Below are 13,708 nucleotides of genomic sequence, written 5' to 3' on the forward strand. Positions count from 1 at the left end.
GGGCTAGTACAGGTCCCAGCTACGCCGCCTGGCCGCCAAATTTCGCAAAATCGAAAAAAAAAAATAGAACCGGAATGAGTAATTTCTGGCCGCCAGATCCACCGCACAGCTCCAGGAAGTCGGACACTTTTTGGCTTCGCTCCCTTAAAGTGGGGGTCGGTGTTTCGCCATGCAAATACCCACTTTTGCACACCAGCTGCAGGATATAGGAGAGAGGGGTACCTCTCGGTCCCGACTGATTTCCGATGTTTTCGTGGTTCCTCGAGTCGGGTAGGCGGTTTGGCAAGTACCCCCCTGTTTGCATGGAAGTCCGCCCTCGCGTCGACACCAGGCTTCCGCGGCTCCAGGGGGACTCTTGCCGGTCGTCTGCCCCAAGTCAGAGACGCGTTTCCCGGGTCGCCTGAGCCTGAACGGACCCTCTCCAAGCGTGTTCTGGTTCTCCGAGGGTGACGAATGTCAGAAGGGAGGCAAATCTGGAGTCTTCGTCCCGAGGAGGGCTCCAGGAGGGCGGATTGCACCTTCTGACTCGGTCCCCTCAGAGCAGACTTGGCGTTTCTCTTCGTCGGATGTCTCCCGCTTCCACGCCACCGGGGAGACCTATGAGAGAATCGCACCGTGACCCGGAATCCGTCTCGAGGGCACCCGTAGCGTGTCGGAGAGGTACCTCCTGGACTATTGGGCACGTTTCTTCCCCGTCTCCCCGAGGGGAAGGATGGCAGCGGGTGGGGGTTCTCACCCATGCCCCCCCCCGGCTCTTCCTCCGATCGATTTGGCTCAGCGCTCCCGGGTGGGGAGGTGGTGCCGGTCGCTCGGCCCGGGCTTTGGAGCCCGCGTCAGTCTACGGCGGGCGGTCGCCTTCCTCTTTTAACCCCCCCGGGATTCAGGCACTCGTCCTTGGGCGCGCACGCCGGCAGTCGCCTCCCGTTCGCAGGACGGTGGCTGCCGTGCAGAGGGGGAGTTTGACCCGAACTGTGGTACGGCAGGGGTCTGACGACCCGCACGGGCGAACGGCGGGGTGCCCACCCACCTCGGCGTGGGGGCCCGCCGTCCGAATCGCTCCCCGCGCGGGGTAGCACAACTATCTTCTCCGAGGGCGGCCCTTTGACTTCCAGATGCGCAGCTCGCCCACAGAGGCCCGTGCCGACCCCCACCCAGCGTCCGATGGGCGGCCTCCGCGGTGGGCATCGGCGAGAGCGACGGCGGTGGGTGGCGCTTCCACGCCACCGCCGAGCTCCGTGTTCTCCAGTCTTTTCCCGAGCCCCTACGATAGTGGGGGGACGACAGACGCATGGGGAGGCGGGCGGAGTGGGTTCTCACCGTGTGGTGTGCCCGGCCGAACGCCGTCGCCTTCCCCGCTCGTCCGACGTCCTCCGAGGCGGCTCGGCAGGGAGCGCGAGAGCGAGAGCGAGAGAGACCAAGCGGACGCCCCAGAGCGAGAAGGGAGGATGGAAAAGGGAAAGACGAATCGTCCACGAGGTGGGCAAAAGAGTTTTGGCGAAGGGGAGTACCCGGCGAACTGCCGCCCCGGGCTTCTTCTGTTCTCAACAGCGGAGGCACGGCTTTGGGGGGGAGACGCCGCTCGGTTGGGGCTCCTTTGAGGTTACGGGCAAGAGCCCGGGATGAGGGACTATGCCGGAGGGCGACGCCGACACGGCCAGGCCAACTGCGCCCCGCGCGCGACCTCCGCGTCGCTGGCGGGCTCTGCGCCTGAGCCACGGTGGACCCCGACGGCCAGCCCCCCTCTCCCACTCCTCGCACCCGTCCGCCGGTGGGTCGAGGACCCCCCGCGGCGGAGGCAGGTCTAAGCCAGACGGAGGCTCCGCATAGGCCCCCCACCGCCCTGGCCCCTCTCCCCAGCAGCGACTCTGTGTGTCACCCCGGGAGCGGAGGGTCACGAGGCAGGGCGGCCGTGGTGTCCTCCGAAGGCCAGTCACCTACGGCCCTCCCCGCGCAAGGGGTGGTTTTTACAACGGATGCCCTCCGATTGGGAGGCCGGGTCTAAGCCAGACGGCAGCGCCGCATAGGCCCCCCACCGCCCTGGCCCCTCTCCCCAGTAGCGACTCTGTGTGTCGCCCCGGGAGCGGTGGGTCACGAGGCAGGGGAGCCGTGGCGTCCTCCGGAGGCCAGTGACCTCGCCCTCTCCGTGCAAGGTGGGTTTTTTCCAGACACCCTCCGCATCGGCCGCCTCGCACCGTACAGCATGCACAATCTCCCCAGTGGCACTGCACTCGCCATTCAGGCTTCTTTTTTCCTCCGCAAGGTGACACCCCGGGCTTCTTCTGTTCTCAACAGCGGAGGCATGGCTTTGGGGGGAGACGCCGCTCGGTTGGCTTCCTTTGAGGTTACGGGCAAGAGCCCGGGACGAGGGACTACGCCGGAGGGCGACGCCGACACGGCCAGGCCAACTGCGCCCCGCGCGACCTCCGCGTCGCTGGTGGGCTCTGCGCCGAAGCCGCGGTGGACCCCGACGGCCAGCCCCCCTCTCCCACTCCTCGCGCCCGTCCGCCGGTGGGTCTGCGACCCCCCGCGGCGGAGGCAGGTCTAAGCCACCCCCCACCGCCCTGGCCCCTCTCCCCAGTAGCGACTCTGTGTGTCGCCCCTGGAGCGGTGGGTCACGAGGCAGGGGGGCCGTGGCGTCCTCCGGAGGCCAGTCACCTCGCCCTCTCTGTGCAAGGTGGGTTTTTTCCAGACACCCTCCGCATCGGCCGCCTCGCACTGTACAGCGTGCACGATCTCCCCAGTGGCACTGCACTCGCTGTTCAGGCTCCCTTCTTCCTCCGCAAGGTGATGCCCGGGGATGCCCGCCTGCTGGCACGGACGACAACGGGGATTTCCCCTTCCTTCGGGCGCTCTTCCTGCTGCGGGGCTTCCTTTCTGGCTTCTCTCCCTCGATTGATTAAGTCCCTGCCCTTTGTACACACTGCCCGTCGCTACTACCGATTGGATGGTTTAGTGAGGTCCTTGCATCGGCCCCGCCGGGGTCGGCCAGGACCCATGGTGGAGAGCCGAGAAGACGATCGAACTTGACTATCTAGAGGCAGTAAAAGTCGTAACAAGGTTTCCCTAGATGAACCTGCGGAAGGATCATTAATGGGCGAGTGAAAAATACCGATTAGGCGCAGAGCAGGAAGCCGAGGCCAGCCGCCCGCCAAATCCCCGAAGGGTACCGAACGCGATGGGGGCAGTGGTGGGTCTCTTTCCGCTTCGCCAGGGCGCTCCGCAGGGTGGGGACGGCGAGGGCACGTGAGGACAGCGGGCGGGCGACGTCGGGAGGGTGCGGGGAGCCCCTCTCGCTCCGTCGCCCAGGAAAAAGACGCCCGGCCTCGCGCCGACGATTGTTGCCCTGCCGCTGCCTGCCGAGGAAAAATAAGAAGCCCCCCGCGCACGCGAAAGGCCATCCCGGGTACCATTCTCCCATGCGCTCACACACCCCTCCCCGGGGTATGCGGGTCCGGGCGGTAGGTCGAGAAGCCTCGAGCCCTCCTTCGTTTTCCTCCCCGCTGGAGGGAGGGACGGGGAGGCCGAGCGCCCGGGCAACACGGCCGAGATTTGAAAACAACCCTCCGAAGCATCCCAGTCTTTTGCGGCCAGCTGACACTAGAGTGAAAAGGGGGGCGCCTCCGAGCGTCCCCAAACCAGAAAGCGCGACTCTTAACGGTGGATCACTCGGCTCGCGCGTCGATGAAGAGCGCAGCTAGCTGCGAGAATTAGTGTGAATTGCAGGACACATTGATCATCGACACTTTGAACGCACCTTGCGGCCCCAGGGTGCTCCCGGGGCTACGCCTGTCTGAGGGTCGCCCCTCCGTCTATCGCCTCCATGGCGCAGCTGGGGTCCCCTCGCAAGGGTGACAACGAGGGAGGCCCGAGGCTCCGTGCCCCAATAGTCTCTCCTCCTTTATCCCTTACGTCCCCCCAAGGCCAGACTCATCCGCCCTGGGCCCACCTGATGGGGTTTACCATCCGTCACTCCCCCCGTTGCGACGCAAAACCCTGTGGCGCAATGAAGGTGAAGGCCGGGGCGCCCCGGCCGAAGTGGGATCCCGCCGCCCGCTCCGGGGGGTTGACACGGCGGGCGCACCACCGGCCCGCCTCGCCCGCTCCGTCGGGGAGGTGGAGCACGAGCGCGCGCGATAGGACCCGAAAGATGGTGAGCTATGCCCGGGCAGGACGAAACCAGAGGAAACTCTGGTGGAGGTCCGCAGCGGCCCTGACGTGCAAATCAGCCGTCTGACCTGGGTATAGGGGCGAAAGACTCACGGAGACCACGGGCAGACGTACAGGGGCCTGATCAACCCCTGGACCGTACGGGCTGCTGTGCCTGCCGCAGGCGAGAAGCGAGAACCCCTTCGGGGCACGGAGACCACAACCGGACGTACGGGGGTCTGATCCATCCCTGGACCGTACGGTCTGCTGGCTGCCGTGTCTGGTGCAGGCGAGAAGCGGGAACCCCTTCGGGGCACGGAGACCACAACCGGACGTACGGGGGTCTGATCCACCCCTGGACCGTACGGTCTGCTGGCTGCCGTGCCTGGTGCAGGCGAGAAGTGGGAACCCCTTTGGGGCACGGAGACCACGACCGGACATACCGGGGTCTGATCAACCCCTGGACCGTACGGGCTGCTGGCTGCCGTGCCTTCCTCAAATTGCTTGGCCTTAACAAAAGTTAATTTTTGTGACAACAGTGACGACCGTGACAGAGCACTGGAGGTGTACCCCAAGACAGTGACCTAAGTGTGGGTGAAGTCTGTGGTTCATGGGCGGAAAGTTGAATTTTGGGTGAAAAACCATACTTTCACACTTTGAAAATTTCAGACAAGTGTCAGACTTCCAGGCGGGGAAACCGCTGGAGGTGTACCGAGGATACTTCCAGAAGCCTGGGGAAGCTTTTCTGGAAGAGTCCTTGACACTTAGAAAATTTTGGGCAATTTTCTGAGAAAAAAAAAAAAACATCACATTTCCCCTTACCCCCACCCAAGAGGGGCTTCAATATGTTGCGGAGTACCCCGAGAGGGTCCCCAAAGTGGGAGAAAAGTGAGGCAAGTCAAAGAGGCAAAGATGAATGTACATTTGAATAATTTTATTAATGGCATATAAAAATTGACAGATTCACAAGGGCTTTGTTCTCCTGATTGGGACGAGCCGAATATTCTTGAGTCCATACCCCTCAGTAGACTCGGATGACTCGGTATCACTTTCCGTGAGGTCTACCACCTCGTTATCCAATTCACTGGTTGATGCCATTACTGGTGACATAATTTTGGCATCCTCACGATTTCCTGCGTTGAACACTAGCTCTTGGGCACGGCACATATCTGTCAGGGTCTTCTCCCGGTAAACTCTCTCGGCCACATCGTTTGTATGTGCCAAGTAGCGTGCAAATAAGCGCTTTTCGCAATCCGTGTATTGTGACAAAGTCCATGTCTCGCAAATCCGCCGTACAAGGTGGCTGGTGATGTTTGGGAGGTTGTAGCTAAGGAGGAAAGCACATTTTTAGTATCGGTTGCTACTTATGGCTGTGGGTCACTTGACTTGTGGCCACCTTACCTTGAATGGTATCGTCTGAGGCTCATGGATGGATTATTTATGACCTTCCCAGTACACGTCACGAAAAAGTTTGTGATAATCTTTCGGCCAGCGGTAAAGACCGGTCTGACATATTCCGCATATGCATTGAACCACTGAAAAAGAAAAAAAAAATATATGTTAATCTCCAGCCAGGGGGCACCCCTCCAAAAGGTTTTACATGGGGACAAGAGAGTGTTTTGCTCCCCATAATGAGTGGGGTTGCCTGGGTTCCCTGGCTTTGAGAAAAGCTTACCAATTCCTCTTTCTCTGAAAGTACAAAAGTTGCTACCTGAGAGGTGGAGCACTTGTGAGTCTTCACACCCACAATTGTCTTGCGTCTTCCTTGGTACGTGTGATGGATCCTCTCATTCCACTCTGAAACCTACGATGTGAAAAAAAAAGGTGGAAAAATATTGAACCGGTTCAGCAAATACCGCTGACCCACAGGCTTGACGACTTACCGTCATGTTACGAACAACACCTGGTCTTTGGAGATGTTTTAGAATCAGAAGGGCCTCGAGGTACAGTACCACTTCCCGGCGATCTACTTCCGATCCGCCATCTGTCACAGCCTCGACGCTAGCTAGAAATGTTGGCCTTGCCTCCTCCAGTATAATCTGGCAGTCCTTGGGTGACTTTGATGGCTTCATCAATAGATCGTACCTGCGGGGAAAAATAAAGGCAATTAACCAACATCCAAGGTTTGGTAACAATGCGCTGAATATTGGCTCTTTTGAACGGTGTACCTTTTACTTACAGACTCTCGGCAGGCTCCCATGTACAATGATTTCTGAAGGTCTGTTGTAAAATTCATAAACACTTCACATGCCTTATAAAGTTGAGGATTCTCTAGTCTCAGTTTGGTAGCCCTCATCTGATAGATGGTAAATCTCCGTATATGCTTCAACATTTTGAGGGAGGTCTGGCTAGATAGATGGAGTTTTCCAAGTTGTTGAAAAAAATTATTAACCTTGTTTGGTTTTACGAGGTACTCCAGAGTTACAGATTTTGGGTTCACAAAAAATAGAAACCGTGCTACGTTTGATACCTCCTGTTGACAGTTTGGGACCCCATGGGTAACTGTTAGGTACGAGTGGAACCCCTTTAACATGGGGTGATTCAATGATTGACGCTTGTACAATCCGGCGGCCTTGGTAGCCGTGCGGTTTTTGTCTTTCATCCACGACCTCCTCATTGCCTATGCGGTCAGAAACGCTCCCTGTGTGGTCAGGCTCAGGGCACGGGTCTCCCTCCCGACTGTCTACCGGCCGTAAAAGGAAAGGCACGTCCATCTCATCCGAATCTAGCTCTGGCGGGGGGCATGGGTCTCCCTCCCGACTGTCTACCGGCCGTAAAAGGAAAGGCACGTCCATCTCATCCGAATCTAGCTCTGGCGGGGGGCACGGGTCTCCCTCCAGACTGTCTACCGGCCGTAAAAGGAAAGGCACATCCATCACATCTGAATCTAGCTCTGGCATGGAGCCTGGGCGGAGCTCCGGATTGTCAGTTGGTACCTGAGCGGGCCCTTCACAGGTCAGTGGTGTGATTTGTGACTCAAACCTAGGCTTGTTTGCTATCAAAAAGCCGCGACCTTCTAAGAAGGCGACAGTCTCCTCCAAGGATTGGAGGGGCTTGAGCTCACTGAATTGGATTGTTGTCCCCTTGTTAGCGATACAGCGAAGTTGATACTTGGCGGAGGCTATGGCGGTTTTTATCTCCGAATCACCGTGTGACCTCAGGCATACCCTTCTCAGATGTGTGGATAGATATTTGGTTACCCTGTGGCACACGGGGCATGTAAGTGGTGTCCGTGGGTGCCTGCAGGGGAGACACAAGCAATAAAACCGGTCACCTTGCCAGCAAGTGTACAACTCCACTACAAGGTACATTCATGTGTCTCTATGTGGCCGAGAAATGTCTTCTACTCACCGCTCCTATGCGAAGGGTTTCCCGCAGTCAAACAGAGCGTCTCGTAATAGTTTATTAAAGTGCTGTGTTTCTCTGTGTCTTGAACTGTGGCAAAATGATTTTCCTCCGCGCGAGTCAGCCACGCAGGTGAAAGACGCCAGCCGAGGTGATTGAAATTAACCGGATGTGTTTTGCCGTACTCTGATATAGGTCACCACGTGGGTTGAGTCAGCCCCGGGGGTGGCACCTCCACGGCCGCTAAACATCCGTAGGGTTGATGATATATCCCTTTAGGGTCAGGGTTAGGATCCCTTTAGGGTTAGGGTTATGATCCCTACCCCTAACCCTAACCCTACCCCTAACCCTAACTATTTCTGTTTATAGTGGGTTTTTTACTGTATTTTGATGATTGGCAGCTGTCACACATTTCTCAGCATGCGTTTAAAAAACGCAAACGCATGAAAAGACGCATGTAAACGTGTCAAAACGCCGCGTTTTTTCACCACATGCAAAAACGCATGCGTCAAAAAAACGCAGCGTTTGCACGCGTTTACATGCGTTTTTTCACCATGCGTTTTTTTTTAAACGTATGCGTTTTGAAACGCAAGTGTGAAACCAGCCTAAGTGACCGCTGTATGCTTGTGTGTTTGTGCCTTGTGCCAGACTTGTGAGTTTTCATCCCGTTTTGACCCGGCCTGTCCCCCACTTCGCACTTGCATGTCGATTAGGTTCTGTCTGTGGATTATCTGGTTCACTGACCCCAGCTTGGTTTCTGACTTCTCTTTCGGTTGTTCCCTCATACCAGTATTACCCGCTCGGTTTCCTGACACCCACTTGTACCTGGTTACTTTTCTGTTTATACGCTTCTCAGCATCCCAGCCAGTCACCCCCCGGTTGTACCCTCGGTGCTCCGCTGATTGCTTCGGGAACTCCGGCGGCTGGCTCCACCCCTTTCCCTTCTCATGCGATTACATGCCGCAGGTCCTGCACGCTTGCGAACATGCCGGTCTGTGTCTGCGGGTGCTGTCTACCCATCCTGTTCTGTGCAGTGTGGGACTTGTGTCCGGACCTGGACAGGTCGGTCACAGGGTCCCTGACAGGCATTTTATAGACCACATGCCAGCACTCACCTTGTCATCTCTAAACAATCCTTCCAGTCCTCCACAATCTAATCCCTGTACTCCCTACAAACTGACATTCTGCAACAATTGCAGTGATTGGACTGCAGAGGACAGATGAAGCCCCCATCAGACTTTTTGGGATATGTAGAAGAATGATTGTTCAGAGAAGGACAGCTTTACCATGAGCCCTGTGTCATTCCTTTTTTCAGCATTCCGGTCAATCTTTAAAAAACAGGTGCACAAACTAAAATTGTGCTTAGGCAAGAATGGGTTGCCATCAGTCAGGAACTGGACCAGAATCTGATATGTAGCATGCCGGACTGAATTGCAAAAGTCTTGATAAATGAGGATCCACCCTACAAATATTGAGTCTTTGCATAAAACTAATGTATTTATTAATAAAAGTATATCATCTTATGAAAAGTTTATTGTACTTCAGCAACAACAAAAACGGACTAAAAGGTCTAAGAACATTGGCGTAATGAATATTGTGAAAACCAAAGTATGTGTTTCTGCGGCCGGAGACCTGTGTGAGAAGACTTGGAATGGTGATGGAGGAGGAGGAGGCAGCAGATGGGGTTGATGGGACGGCCGGTAATTGGCACCACACTAAGGCATGTAGCTGTCAAATTATTGCATTTTTTGTCTCTACTGATTTTTTTTTCTGCAAATTTGACATATAATGGGTGTTGGGTCATCCTTTGCACACTCATGACCAGTGCTGGTCACAACCAGAATTGGGGCTAAAGATGAAGTGCATCTCATGATTTCATCACTTCATAACCTCATAAGGATCACTTTGACTCTTGTTGTCTAACATATGGTGATAAGAGTCTGGCCCCGGATCTAACATGAAAAAAACTTGGGTATCGGTGCAGATGCTTTCCTCCTCTGGATTCTGTGATTCTTCAGAGCAGACCTCTAATGCCCATGGAATAGAATGTGTGAACAGCTCTGCAGAATGGCCCATCTGAGGTTCCCCAGAGTCAGTTGAGCATTTGGAAATTTTTGATGCAGGGGGGGGAGGGGAAACAAGCGTGATTGAGGTACCACCTCGGGGGATTGTACTGTGTGTGATGTTAAGGAGGAGGAAGAGGAGGAGAGGCCACTTGAGGTAGCGCTTGCCATCCACTGTAGCAAATTCTCTTTCTGAGCCTCATCTACCAAAGGCATGCTGCTGTGCGACTGCCAAAGAAAGGGAGTTGAGCAGCCCGGCCAGTAACAGATGTTGTTAGTGGTCTTTGGAAAGGATGAGACGCTGTTTGTTAGTTGAGCTTTCATTCACATTAACACTTAACCCACGAACATGTAGAACACCATGCCTATTCACCCTTCCACCACAACGTCGCTTTTTCCCACTCATGTTGTAAGTAACATAGTAACATAGTAACATAGTTAGTAAGGCCGAAAAAAGACATTTGTCCATCCAGTTCAGCCTATATTCCATCATAATAAATACCCAGATCTACGTCCTTCTACAGAACCTAATAATTGTATGATACAATATTGTTCTGCTCCAGGAAGACATCCAGGGCTCTCTTGAACCCCTCGACTGAGTTCGCCATTACCACCTCCTCAGGCAAGCAATTCCAGATTCTCACTGCCCTAACAGTAAAGAATCCTCTTCTATGTTGGTGGAAAAACCTTCTCTCCTCCAGACGCAAAGAATGCCCCCTTGTGCCCGTCACCTTCCTTGGTATAAACAGATCCTCAGCGAGATATTTGTATTGTCCCCTTATATACTTATACATGGTTATTAGATCGCCCCTCAGTCGTCTTTTTTCTAGACTAAATAATCCTAATTTCGCTAATCTATCTGGGTATTGTAGTTCTCCCATCCCCTTTATTAATTTTGTTGCCCTCCTTTGTACTCTCTCTAGTTCCATTATATCCTTCCTGAGCACCGGTGCCCAAAACTGGACACAGTACTCCATGTGCGGTCTAACTAGGGATTTGTACAGAGGCAGTATAATGCTCTCATCATGTGTATCCAGACCTCTTTTAATGCACCCCATGATCCTGTTTGCCTTGGCAGCTGCTGCCTGGCACTGGCTGCTCCAGGTAAGTTTATCATTAACTAGGATCCCCAAGTCCTTCTCCCTGTCAGATTTACCCAGTGGTTTCCCGTTCAGTGTGTAATGGTGATATTGATTCCCTCTTCCCATGTGTATAACCTTACATTTATCATTGTTAAACCTCATCTGCCACCTTTCAGCCCAAGTTTCCAACTTATCCAGATCCATCTGTAGCAGAATACTATCTTCTCTTGTATTAACTGCTTTACATAGTTTTGTATCATCTGCAAATATCGATATTTTACTGTGTAAACCTTCTACCAGATCATTAATGAATATGTTGAAGAGAACAGGTCCCAATACTGACCCCTGCGGTACCCCACTGGTCACAGCGACCCAGTTAGAGACTATACCATTTATAACCACCCTCTGCTTTCTATCACTAAGCCAGTTACTAACCCATTTACACACATTTTCCCCCAGACCAAGCATTCTCATTTTGTGTACCAACCTCTTGTGCGGCACGGTATCAAACGCTTTGAAAAAATCGAGATATACCACGTCCAATGACTCACCGTGGTCCAGTCTATAGCTTACCTCTTCATAAAAACTGATTAGATTGGTTTGACAGGAGCGATTTCTCATAAACCCATGCTGATATGGAGTTAAACAGTTATTCTCATTGAGATAATCCAGAATAACATCCCTCAGAAACCCTTCAAATAGTAGCCTTCCCCTAGGTGCTAACCATGCAGGGTGCCAAAACTTTTGCATCTAGCCAATTTCCATTTTGTAATTTTTAAAATGTAAATCATGAAAATTAACTTTGGGCCTTTTACACATCATTTCATCTTCAATTTGCTTAACTGTTCAGAATACAAGGGGTGCCCACACTTTTAGATGCCACTGTATATGAGGCTTTGTATTATTATGAAGGTAGAAATTGTTTTATTTTTCAATGCCTTTTGGGATATTCAAATAATAACTTTACATATTATTTTTTTTTTACTTGAATGTCAAAAAAGTGATTTTTGAAAAAGTTTTCTGTTTATTTTTTATGCTATTCATGTTTCCCATGAAATAACCTGACTGAAAATTTATAAAGGTCCTGTGTATTCCTAAACATGTATAGTTTTTTTTGTGATGTACAGTACAGACCAAAAGTTTGGACACACCTTCTCATTTAAAGATTTTTCTGTATTTTCATGACTATGAAAATTGTACATTCACACTGAAGGCATCAAAACTATGAATTAACACACATGGAATTATATACTTAACAAAAAAGTGTGAAACAACTGAAATTATGTCTCATATTCTAGGTTCTTCAAAGTAGTGAAAAAAGCAAAACTAAATCAGTCTATTTGGAAAAATCCGACAGAATCCCACCAATGTAATAGGAACACAGCTATAGTAGGAATTAAAACATAACCTTTATTAGGTACGAAGTAAAATACTCAAAAACAACAAATAATGTCGCCCCAAAACAAACGAAAATATAATGGTATTAAATGATGTAACCTGTCAGGTAAGACATCACTTATGGGTGATACCAATATAGACTAATAGTGAGGACAGTCATAATAAATTGTAAAATATACTGCCCCACATTCTCAAGATACCTCTAGTGAATGACAAAAGCACGTAAATGCAAAAAATGTTCAGCCAAGTAACCTTGTGTGTATAGGTATTGGCAGGTATCAGAAAAATAAATGCGCGGGAGGGGGGTAAGACAAATACGGTAGAAATCATATACAGTACCAATATTTAAAACAGGAATGATCTCACCAATTGCCGTGACTCAGGTCAGTGTAGCCCATGGTTCGCTGAGAAGGAAAAATCCATGAAGCAGCGATGTAAGGAGACAATACCCTGTCGATCCCTAAGAGGGCTAACCAAAAGCCTATATCCCCAAACTCCCGCCCTTACAAGGGCAGTCCACAGCTACCCCTGAGCAAAAATCATGCCCTGCACTCTCCCTGTAAGAATGTCCCGACGCGTTTCTTCGCAGGCCGTATCATCAGGGGACTTGCCTGCCTGGGAGCTAAAGTGCACGAGTGCTATGATAGAGGACAAAGGAACCTGCCACCCTCCATGTTACGCAGCGTTTGCACGCGTTTACATGCGTTTTTTCACCATGCGTTTTTTTTTAAACGTATGCGTTTTGAAACGCAAGTGTGAAACCAGCCTAAGTGACCGCTGTATGCTTGTGTGTTTGTGCCTTGTGCCAGACTTGTGAGTTTTCATCCCGTTTTGACCCGGCCTGTCCCCCACTTCGCACTTGCATGTCGATTAGGTTCTGTCTGTGGATTATCTGGTTCACTGACCCCAGCTTGGTTTCTGACTTCTCTTTCGGTTGTTCCCTCATACCAGTATTACCCGCTCGGTTTCCTGACACCCACTTGTACCTGGTTACTTTTCTGTTTATACGCTTCTCAGCATCCCAGCCAGTCACCCCCCGGTTGTACCCTCGGTGCTCCGCTGATTGCTTCGGGAACTCCGGCGGCTGGCTCCACCCCTTTCCCTTCTCATGCGATTACATGCCGCAGGTCCTGCACGCTTGCGAACATGCCGGTCTGTGTCTGCGGGTGCTGTCTACCCATCCTGTTCTGTGCAGTGTGGGACTTGTGTCCGGACCTGGACAGGTCGGTCACAGGGTCCCTGACAGGCATTTTATAGACCACATGCCAGCACTCACCTTGTCATCTCTAAACAATCCTTCCAGTCCTCCACAATCTAATCCCTGTACTCCCTACAAACTGACATTCTGCAACAATTGCAGTGATTGGACTGCAGAGGACAGATGAAGCCCCCATCAGACTTTTTGGGATATGTAGAAGAATGATTGTTCAGAGAAGGACAGCTTTACCATGAGCCCTGTGTCATTCCTTTTTTCAGCATTCCGGTCAATCTTTAAAAAACAGGTGCACAAACTAAAATTGTGCTTAGGCAAGAATGGGTTGCCATCAGTCAGGAACTGGACCAGAATCTGATATGTAGCATGCCGGACTGAATTGCAAAAGTCTTGATAAATGAGGATCCACCCTACAAATATTGAGTCTTTGCATAAAACTAATGTATTTATTAATAAAAGTA

The 13,708-nt window shown here is 52.1% G+C and overlaps 1 non-coding gene across 1 annotated transcript; it reads left to right on the top strand.

Annotated features, from left to right (window-relative positions):
• Positions 1-3,646: 3,646 nt before the first annotated feature.
• LOC138673581 (5.8S ribosomal RNA) lies at positions 3,647-3,800 on the top strand. Its single transcript, XR_011320204.1, has one exon. It is a non-coding gene; the product is annotated as a 5.8S ribosomal RNA (ribosomal RNA).
• The last annotated feature ends 9,908 nt before the right edge of the window (positions 3,801-13,708 follow it).

The sequence above is a fragment of the Ranitomeya imitator genome, chromosome 3 (genome assembly GCF_032444005.1).
Source record: "Ranitomeya imitator isolate aRanImi1 chromosome 3, aRanImi1.pri, whole genome shotgun sequence".
Lineage (NCBI taxonomy): Eukaryota > Metazoa > Chordata > Amphibia > Anura > Dendrobatidae > Ranitomeya > Ranitomeya imitator.